Source organism: Filicampus tigris, chromosome 2, assembly GCF_054856515.1.
Source record: "Filicampus tigris isolate MCC_2025a chromosome 2, RoL_Ftig_1.0, whole genome shotgun sequence".
Taxonomy (NCBI): domain Eukaryota; kingdom Metazoa; phylum Chordata; class Actinopteri; order Syngnathiformes; family Syngnathidae; genus Filicampus; species Filicampus tigris.
In genome coordinates, this window is record NC_141218.1 from 36,697,306 (window position 1) to 36,708,697 (window position 11,392).

Sequence of the window (11,392 nt, forward strand, 5' to 3'; positions counted from 1 at the left end):
AATGTTTGGGTTGACTTCCGCTTGAATGGAATCAATTAGCTCTCGCCAACTGATTTAAAGGTCAACTGTCAGGTGCTTGTCACATGGACATAGAAACTTGGTGTTCTGTGTGGCCCGCTATAAACACAACTAATGAGTTAACATTTTAATTGACGATTTTATTTGTGGGAAATTGCAAACAAGAGCCTTTTAGAAAGCTAATATTGTCCTTGTTTGATTGACTGTCCGCGGGGTAGTCATCTAACAATGTTTATTTGGTTTGGAGTGATGTAGAAGTGCATTGCATTACAGTATATGGAGAGTTGCCCTTAAAATGCGTCCCTCTGATGAGATGTTGAAAATAAAATATCAGAAACAGCTCTCAGCATGATGATGTTCACTTATACACCACTGCAACTTACAAGCACAATCATAAATGCATCTTCAGAATCATCCAAACGTTTTCCTTCACTAAATGACAACTTCTTTGTCAGCATCAATGAAAAACTGAGGCATTTGCCATTTTGCACTCAATGTCTCCAAGTCACGAGGCTTACCCAGCGTCCGTCAGTGAGTGGCGTCAGCTCATCTCCACGGCAACCCCTGCTAAAACAAAATCGCAGGTTAAATGCAGCCTGCCTTGGGTGTCCTCCTCACTAAATAGGCTAGTAGGACAGACGGTGATGTTTTGCTGGAATACGCCTAAAGAATGCGCTGGACTGGAAACTCGCTGTCGCCCCATATAAGGTCTTAGTTGCCCTTTTTATTTTTGGGATCATGGAAAATGGGATCACTGCGCTGGATAAACATTCCCTCTTTCAGACTGTGATTGCTACCACAGATAGATTGTCACCCCTCCCTACTACCCAACCCCCCTTTTTCCAGCTGGCTACATACATTCCCTTTTCTAGTCACAGGGGGGAGAGACTCACTTAAAGGGCAGCTGAGGGAGGGGGCGGCTTCATCTCCCTCTGGCCAGGCTCAACAAGTCCATATTAAGAAGAAAGGCCTCTCTCACACTCTCTCATTCTTGAGGTCTGTTCTCAGGAAGTGTGATCTACTGTACATATACACACTACCAATAAACACGTCTGCCCTCTCTCAGCCTCTTTGTGTGCGCGTGTGACATCAAGTCAAAAACCTGCATCCTGTTCCCAAGTGCTCGGAAAAATATGTGCAATTTGTCACAATATAACATGAATGTATTTTGGGAACCATTTCACAATATTTACACCTATAGAGCTTCTTTTCCAATGGGTTGGCTATTCATGTGCAGAGCAAGCGTACATGCAAGGCAACTGAACCGAAACTTTCCAGCATTCATAGGTAAATAGCCAACATTTACACTAGAACAACATCACACAAACAACATGCTGCAGCCATCATAAAAACATTCTCTATAATGAATATGAACGTAATTTTAACTTAGTATACTATATATACATACATATATATATATATATATATATATATATATATATATATATATATATATATATGTATATATATATATGTGTGTATATATAATTATATATATATGTATATATATATATATATATATGTACTGTGTATATATAAGTATATTATATATATATATATATATATATATATATAATTATATATACATATATATATATATATATATGTGTGTATGTATAATTATATATATATGTATATATATATATATATGTACTGTGTATATATAAGTATATTATATATATATATATATATAAATATATAATTATATATACATATATATATACATATAATTATATATACATGTATATAGACACAGTATATACATATATATAATTATATATACATATATACATATAATTATATATACATATATACACAGTATATACATACATATAATTTTATATATATATATATATATATATATATATATATATATATATATATATATACATACTGTATATACATACATAGAGTATAATGATCACAAACTTTCTGTTTAATTGATCGTCTTGAAAGGACAGTTGCCGTGTATAGCCTTTGCTTACTTGTTTGTTTACTTTATCAAAAAGATTTGTTTGCATTCATGTTTTTTGTAATAAGATTGTTCTGTTTTATTTTGTTTATGCAAGTATAAACTTGCTTGCTATGATATCATCCATCCATCCATTATCGATACCGCTGGCCGGAGCCAAGATCGAACCCACGACCTCTGAACTGTGAGGCGGACGTGCTAACCAGTCATCCACCGTGCCGCCCGCTATGATATCTTGGTTTTTTTTTTGTTTTTTTTAAAATATTTTGGAATCAGTAAAGTGGAGTTAGTTTTAGAATAAAATCCAATGGAAAAAAAAAGCATTTTTTTTGTGTTAACTTTAATTAGTATAGGTTTATAAACAGAAATGCCTTTCCTACTGTATAAAAATATCATATCAAAATTGCCTTGACCGTATCGAATTGTATTGTTCAAAAAAAGTTAAATATCACTTTTACATCGATATGTAACGTAATGGTAAAAAAAACCAAAAAACATTTCGTTACACCCCTAGAAAAAGCCCAGCCTAGCATGTTAGATGCACACGTTAATACACACTCACACACACACTGTATGTCCCAACATTCATCACACGCGCATACTATAATGACCAACATCAAAGGTGTTTCTGCACACACATCGAAATAGATTCCATTAATCGACGTAATTCTACCACTAAAATGGAAAAACACATTGGACCACGTTGTCATGACATTACATTCAACCTGAACCTTCTATGTGGAGGCAGACTCAGGTCTGTATGTGCGCAAGAGAGTGTGTTTGCGTGTGTTTATACAGGCCATGATAACAGCCAAAGAGCCATCTCTTCTGTTAAACCAAACATTTCCTTATATGGTTGTATTTCCCCCTCCCAGTTCTGTAAATCACACACAGGAAACCCACTCCATTTGACTTTATCTGCCTGACAAAGGGTCGCACACACACACATGCAGGCACACGCACAAAAAAAATGTAGGAAAGAACAAAAGACAGCGAGAACAAACGTAAATGACTCTGAAATGTGTTCGTTCCACTGCCATGTTTGGAAGCTGAGGGGAGCACCATGATGGGAAGAGCTGCGGCAGGAGTCTGCTGCATCTACAAACGTGATGTGTCTTTAAATTAGAACGTAGCATGCTGTCAATGGGGCAGTTCAGTGTAAGGTCAGGGGTCAAACTCTGACCTAACTGGCCCCACCCATGAAACGAGACACTTCCAAGCCTGCCCGAGGTCAGCGCATGAAACTTATTGTGAGTAATTACAATGTTAAGTACAGTGTAAGTCTGAGCCATGTACTTAAATGCCTAACATTACCTGTTATCAGTTGATTAATGAGAGTTTTTTTAAAATTAATTCAGGAGTATAGTGAGATTATTTTTACGAGAATAAAGTAAAGTAATATATATATATATATATATATATATATATATATATATATATATATATATATATATATATATACACACACACAGCAAAAATTGGAGTGTTAAAATATTACGGTCAAATGTTTCAGAGTTTATTTCAATCCCAAAGTTAGAGTTAATTATAAGCTTCGCCCACTCAATTAGAACTGCTCTGCCGCAAAGACTTCTGGGCATGCAAAGTGTTACAATTAAAAGTAACTGTTCCTTTTTTTTATTAATACTGTTATGTTACTGTTTGATTGTTAAACAACCAAAGACATGTTAAGTTCATTCTTACATCAGGGTTGTAGTGTTTTTTTTTTTTTCCTAGCAATGGAGCACTGTGACTGAAAGTGGCAATGTGTCGGATGCCACAAAACAGCGAGAGTATTCTCTCCATGTACCTGTCCCTGTCTTGTAGTGCTTTCACACTTAGGTTGAAGTGAGGATAATCAATTCACCTAAAGCTAATTTGTGTAATGGGTGTTCTTGCAAAAAAAAAAAAAAAAAAGAAATATAATCAATAGACATATCTGAACACTTCTGGGAGTGAAAGTATTGAAATCTTTTAACACTTGTGGGAGTGAAACTAACACTAACCAGGTTGTTAAATATATCTCAGCAGTGTTACCACTCTACTCCTATAATGTTGTTAAGTAACTCTGGCACAGTGTAAAATGGTTAACCATTTGCAAAATGTTCATTTAACTCTGTAGAGTGTGGAGCTATATAAACCCGGAAAAAGTGTTGAAATTGACTCCGTGGGAGCCATTTTAACATTCAACTTTTTGCTGTATACAGATCGATAGAAAGATTGATACATACATACATATCACATCTGGTGAATTTATTGGTATTTTTTTCAAAAATCTATACTATTGTTCTGTCAACACATGTGGGGGCCACTTTCACACAATACTGACCAATCTAAAGTGTTGAAAATGGCTTGCTGTCTTTCACGATGCAATGCTAATGGTTGAACAAACTTGTCATTTTTGCGGTCTCCTGAAAAGTAACAATTTTGGAGGTATAAGGTTTTGGCCCGACGCCAGCGATATATAATTATTATAACAATAGATAATAATATTTACACATGTACATATACAGTACATATATATATAACCAATACACACACACACACACACACACACACACACACACACATCCTGATATACACGCACAAATGTGATTTTTGTTGTTGTATCTATTTTCTTTTCAATGTGGCTCTACTGCACTTGTACCATTTTGATCAGCGTGTTAGTGGGAAGTGTACACTTGATTGACAAAATTGAGTGTAAATATAAAATATAAAAATTTGCAAAGTAGACATTTGGGCGGCCTGCATATGTTTCTGTCAATGCGTCATAAGATCTCCCTTCTTCCTCTCATGTGAAATTGACCCTGGGAATGGTGTTCTTTGGCTCCCCTGGGGGACGATGTGAGGGGGGTGCAAGTGTGTTTGTGGGGGTAAGGGAGGGGGTCATGTGAAAGTCCGGTCAACCAAGTACATACTCCCCCTGCGACACCCCCCCCCCCCCCCACCCCCCAAGACGTTTCACTCCAAACTAACTAAATAAAGCATTTCCTGCTCTCGCTTTTCTCAAGTGCATTCCACTGCTGCGACTGCTCTCGTATTATCCTCGATGGTACAGTGACTTTAATGCAAAAACTAGCTCCGTACGTGTGTGTGTGTGAGTGCATATGTAGCTCACCTCTCGAGAAATGTCCTCCTCCCATCACAGCCGTCTGTGAGTGAATGAGCACAGGCAATGTTCTGGGGGAACAGAAAATCATGACCTTTGAATTGCATGGCATTTGCATTCATGACTCATACGGCACTGTACACGCTAGTATGCATCTGACACACGGACACGTGGATGCTGCCTTTCGGGATATCAGGGGTCACCACGGTCCTCAAGGGCTCCTATCCTGCATGTTTTCCATCTCTCCCCGCTGCGACACACCTGATCGAAATGATCAGCTCATCAAAAGCAAGCTCTTCGGAAGCCTGATAAACGATACAGATCATTTGAAACAGGTGTGTTGGTTGCAGCAGGGAGAGATGGAAAACATGCAGGATAGGTGCCCTTGAGGACCGGATTTGGTGACCTCTGCCCTATATCAAGTGAGCCCAACATTGGGTGCGCAGCCGAATGAGATCTGAAACAAGAGCTGCATCCGAAATTTGCCTTTGCAAAGCAAATACGCCCCAGGAAAGGAAGCATTTGACAAAATGTTCCTCATTATGGTTGCAGTTGACAGTGTTGCATCATGTCATGCTGCGAGCTGTGTGTCTTATCTTACTTTGCTAGGACAGAGCCAAACTGAGCGTTCTCATGTTTGTAAAGGCAGAACTTTGTCGACGGCTCCTGTAATGGGCCGCACAATACGACATTATTTATATAGCGCAATTTGCAACAGCCGCAGTTAACAAATATAACCTTCACATATAACAGAAATGGCAGCTAACAACATTTAACCACACAGAGTCAACATGATGTAATATTTCTCACGATATATGTTGGCGTGACTGAACTTTCATTCGATGCCAGTTATGCCACAATCGGTTGATTTTCATCACGGCGGCCTCATCGCTGTATTTTCGACAGCGTTGGTCCTCAGCAGGATCAAACGGGAGCTCCAGACTTTGACTTTTAGGCAGGGTGAGCCCTGGACTGGTCGTCGGCCAATCGCAGGGTCATCACGCAAAATAACGTTGGAAGGATGAACCCACAAACTGTATGGGCCTGCTGTTAAATATCTTAATCTGTGTCGGATCGTGTAATTTGTTTTCGTGACTGTTCAAAGTCAAATTGGAGGATTCGTCGGTGTGAACTAAGTGCTTGCAAAGACTTGTGACCAATTTAAATCGTGAGCAAAGGCGGCTGCGTGTCTACATGTGCACTCACAGGACACTTCAAAAGCTGTGTCAAATATGCTGCCTGCCTTTACAAGAGGATATTGCCCAGACGTAAGAAAACACCTTCATGTAACGTAATCGGTTTATCATTGTAGCTATCATTTGCAATTTTATACAACAACACTACTTTATAGTGCGTCTAATAAAATGATTATGATGTCAATAAGCAAGCAGGACTTTGATAGTGATGCATTCGTTGTGAGCCAAATCAAGTCAATGTGGCGGCTTCTGGGATTTTAATGCCGATTCCAAATAATTGGTAAAAAAAAGAAGGAACATGAGGTTCTGTTATCGTACCTTGTTTGGAGACGTCGCGTCACGATTTCCGAGTGAAGGTCTCGGTCACAGATCTTGGCGTCTGCTTCTTTGAAGGCTTCTCCAAAAACGTGATCAGCATCAGTGTGGGACCCCTCTGGCCTCTGCGTGTTGTCTTTATGAAGCAGATGGACTTCCAAGGCACGCATTCCTCCCTTACCTTGTATGGTCAGTGGAGGGCGGGTCCCGCTCCAGAGAATGGCCCCTCCGCACATGACTGATGGCGGCCATGTCAGAAGACCCAAGAGCCTTCAACCGCTGACCTGTGGAGGCAGTCTGGGAAAAGACCCGGGACGACTGGGAGAAAAGCAAAGACGAAGAGGTTAATGGGAAACGGTGAGGGGGGGCTTAGGAGGAGGACTGGGAAGAGTCTGGAGTTGAAAAACAGAGGATATGAGAAGAAATGTGAGCAGGGAAAATATAAGGAAAGAAGGAGGAGTGAGCGCAGACTGGATGTATTTCATTCAGTCAGTGGGAAAAAAGCGTTTGACATTTTTCATATTTCTTCTAAATTTGGGCTTTTTCTGCTCGGGCAGCTGAGTGGACAGCACACTCGAATAGCATGTGGAACTGATTACACCGAGAGAAGGAAGAGGGTCATTATTTAGAGTATCAAAGCGCACGCACGCACACACATACTGCGTGCGCACTTTGCACATTCAACAAGCATTTTAGTCTTTAAAAGTTCCCATCAGGATGCCATTAAAGTCATTGAACTTCAGATTTGTTGAGACTTGTGTGCGTTTGAAGTTCACAAGCATGTCAAATGAAATCGTAGGAAGAATATTCCTTTGAAACTTTTCTGACAGACCTGATCCATTTACTTCATTTGCATGAATACATATGTGATTTGGAATGGGAAACCCCCACCCCCAAAGTCTATTTTTTTTTGCTGCGCAGCATTTGGCTCCTCATCGTCAGTTAGCATGTAGCCGCGGCTACATAACTACATTACAGCAGTTGTATCAAAAACGTGTGAATACAGGAATTTGTTGACACTGTCTGACTGACGATGGCATTGATGAAACAGTCCACCGTCCCCCCCATAATCCTAATGGTGTCTCGTGTCTGTTTGTCAATTCCACGAACTAGCAAACCGTAGCGACTAGTCGGCTAACGGACAAACAGTTGATCAAATAAGCACAAATACAACACCCAATTTTCTTTTCCACTTTTGTTAACACATTGCCTTTGCTGGAGGTTTACACTCTACTATGTTATATTATAGTTATATTATAAAAACCTGATAGTGGTTTTAATTATCAATTGTAATAGTTACTGTACATTAATTTATTTGGTGGATGTCCCTGATCATTTACTTGTTAAGTCTTAACATCATCTCATCTTAAACGCATTGACTGTAAACCACGCAAAACGTTCGACTAGACTAGGATCGATTTTTATGGCCAGAGTAAATCTGGAGCAGTGCATGGTGTTTCTCAGACTCATGTTGGGAATTTCGCAAACGAGTGAAGGCCGGCGGATCTGACCGTGGGAAGACTGCGTTACTGTGGGAGTGGTTACAGCCAACTTCAATCATGGCCAATCAAAGCAGCTCCAACAGACCATTTGAGTGTGGACCCCATAGCTGTATCGCCCAATGGGGTGGTAAAAAAATAATACAATGATTCAGAGGGTTTGGTGCCCGCTGTTCACATATTTTATGAATTAAATACATCTGACATCCAGCACACATGGCCACGAGCTCCAAATGTGTTTTGTCTGCACTTTGACCAAATTTGCCAAAACGATGTTAAACCATCTGTGCCAGTACATAGATGTGGTCTGAGCATGCAGGCATAAGTTTAGACGACACGCTAGCAGCAAATTGTCACTCCGTCGGGTGCATCTCCAACGACGCATCCTCCTTGCGCCAGATCGCCCAGCTTGGGGGAGGCCGGTCCGCCCGGCATTTGAGCCACGGCACAGGTGCGCTATCTGTGGAAAGATAGCCCTCTGTCTTCTTTAAAGTCCCTGTAAAGTGGAAATAATTGTCTTGTAAATGTAGCCCGCTGCATAGAAGAGTGCTGTTAAAAACCCAGAAAAATTTGAATGATTAAATAAAATTGTAAAGTTTGTACAAACCCCAATTCCAATAAAGTTTGCAAATACTGTTTGACCTGCATTCAACTGAATACTACAGAGACAATATATCTAATGTTCACACTGATGAAAATTTGTTTTGTTTTGATTTTATTTTTTGCTAATATTCTCTCAATTTGAATTTTATGCTGGGCATATGTCCCCAAAAAGCTGACATATGGGCTACAAAAGACTGCCAAATTGAGGAATGGTCAAAAAACACCTGTTTGGAACACTCCACAAGTGAACAGATAAAGTGAAAGGAGGTGAGTATCATGATTGGTTATAAAAGGAGTTTCCCCGAAAGGCTGTTAACTTGTTCACAAGCAAGGCTGGGCCGAGTTTCACCACTTTGTGAACAACTGCATGATCAAATAGCGTTTAGTTCGTTTAATTTTGCATGTAGCAGCAAGGCCGAAAATCAACATTGAATGCCCGTGACCTTCGATTCCTTCAGTGCACTGCATTAAAACATAGCGTGATTGTCATTGTGGCCCGAGGACCTCTCCAGAAAACCGAGGTCGGTTAACACAATTCGTCGCGACATCTCCAAGGTTAAAACTCTACCATGCAAGGTTTAGGCCCAAGCTCATCTGAGATGGACTGATAGAAAGTGTAAACAAGTGCTGTGGTCTGACGAGTCAACATTTCCAAAAGGACCACCCGAATTGTTATGGCGCAAAGTTCAAAAGTCAGCATGTGTGATGATGTAAGGGGCTGTGTTAGTGCCGGTGACATGGGTAATTTACACATCTGTGAAATCACCATCGATGCTGAAAGTTACTGAAATACATACAGGTTTTGAGGAAACATATCGTCGCTGTCCTGTGAAAACCACAAATGTCCGATTTTGGAATTTCTAAAAATGGTCACGTTAATGCAATGGCTGTAACCCGGAAAAAACATTCACCTAAAAATAAGACAAATGAAAAAAAATGGACAGAAGCGCTTTTCACGAGACAGCGACGATATGCTGGCAGCCAAGCAACGTCTTTTTCATTGACGCCGCCGCTTATTTCAGCAAGAAAATGCCAAAGCAAATTCTGCACGCGTTACAGCAGCGTGGCTTTGTAGTAAAAGAGTGCGGGTACGAGAAGGGCCTGACTGCAATCCAGACCTGTCTCCCATTGAAAATGTGTGGCACATTATCAAGCGTAAATATGACAACGGAGACCCCGGGCTACTGAATAGCTGAAGCTGTACATCAAGCAAGAATGGGAAAGAATTCCACCTACAAAGCTTCAACATTTAGTGTCCTCAGTCAGTTCTCAAGCACTTATTGAGTGCTGTTGAAAGGAAAGGTGTCGCAGGCATCAAATCCAAAATGAGAAAGATGAAAATCTTGTCTTATAGTGTGTTCAATTAAAGAAAGGTTAAAAAGGATTTGTCAATCAGTGTATTTTGCTTTTAGTCACATTTTACACATTTTCTCCCAACTTCCTTGGAATTGCTGCTTGTAAAATGAGGCTTCAAAATCATGAAAAATATAGATATTCTTTTGATATAGATATTATTTTGTCTAGCATCTTTCTTATGCCTACACATTACTCCAACCGTGAATATCCATCCATCCATTATCTACACCGCTTATCCTCACAAGGGTCGCGGGGGGTGCTGGAGCCTATCCCAGCTGTCTTCGGGCAGTAGGCGAGGGACACCCCGAATTGGTTGCCAGCCAATCACAGGGCACACTGAGACAATCAAACGCCCGCACTCACACCTAGGGGCAATTTAGAGTGTCCAATTAACCTACCAAGCATGTTTTTGGAACATATTTTTTTCAAGAATATGTTCTCTGCAAGCCCACTAGTAGAAACAGGGCATTCTGATAAATATTGCGTTTATGGAATAGGCCAAAGTGTTAATCCACTCGTTTTTTTGTCTTCTGTCGACTGAAAATGACATCCCAACTGCTCACGGCGACCAATCACGGCTCAGATTCAGAAAACAGGTCAGCCGTGATTGCTCGTTGTGCGCGGTTGTGATGTCATTTTCAGTCGACAGAAGACAAAATGGCCGCCCCCAGAGATGGCTAAAAACGAGTGCATTTTGCTGATTAACGCGTATCCCACAAACGAAAAAATGATCAAATTTCAACTAGTGGGCCTGCTGGGACCATATTCTTGAAAAAAATATGTTTGGGTTGACTTCCACTTTAAACCTGTAGTGGCTAGAACAGGGGTTACCAAGTCCGGTCCTCAAGAGCACCTATCCTGCATGTTTTCCATCTCTCACTGCTGCAACACACCTGTTTCAAATGATCTGTATCGTTATTTTTTTGCCCCTGCTCTTTCGTCTTTTATGCGCTGCTCGCTCACACAACTGACAACAAGGCGCTCGAACGCAGCCACGCCAGCACGCGATCTGAAGGGAAGATTAATTTTGCAGGTGTCGGTATAGATAATTAACTGAGCGCATGTCGCAGTTGCGCCGGCTAACCGCTGATACGGATGAAGGCCTTCAAGTAGAGGCCCACCGACGACCCCATTTTAACTACGTCCCCTCAAAAAACTGAAATGGTGAAACAACGTCATGCTATAGCTCCATAAGTGTGTACAGTAGTGCCTTGAGATACAAATGACCTGACTTTTTTTTTTAATTCCTCGAACAAGCTGTCACATGACTCATTTTTTTTTGTAGCTCAATAAGAGTTGATGATCTGAGATACGAACGTGGTCATGG

At 40.4% G+C, this 11,392-nt stretch overlaps 1 long non-coding RNA gene across 1 annotated transcript; it reads right to left on the minus strand.

Moving 5' to 3' along the window:
* LOC147152351 (uncharacterized) lies at window positions 1–6,745 on the minus strand. Its single transcript, XR_015085745.1, has 3 exons — window positions 6,611–6,745; window positions 5,106–5,167; window positions 1–582 (listed from the first exon to the last, which is right to left on the minus strand). It is a non-coding gene; the product is annotated as an uncharacterized LOC147152351 (long non-coding RNA).
* Between the last annotated feature and the right edge of the window lie 4,647 nt (window positions 6,746–11,392).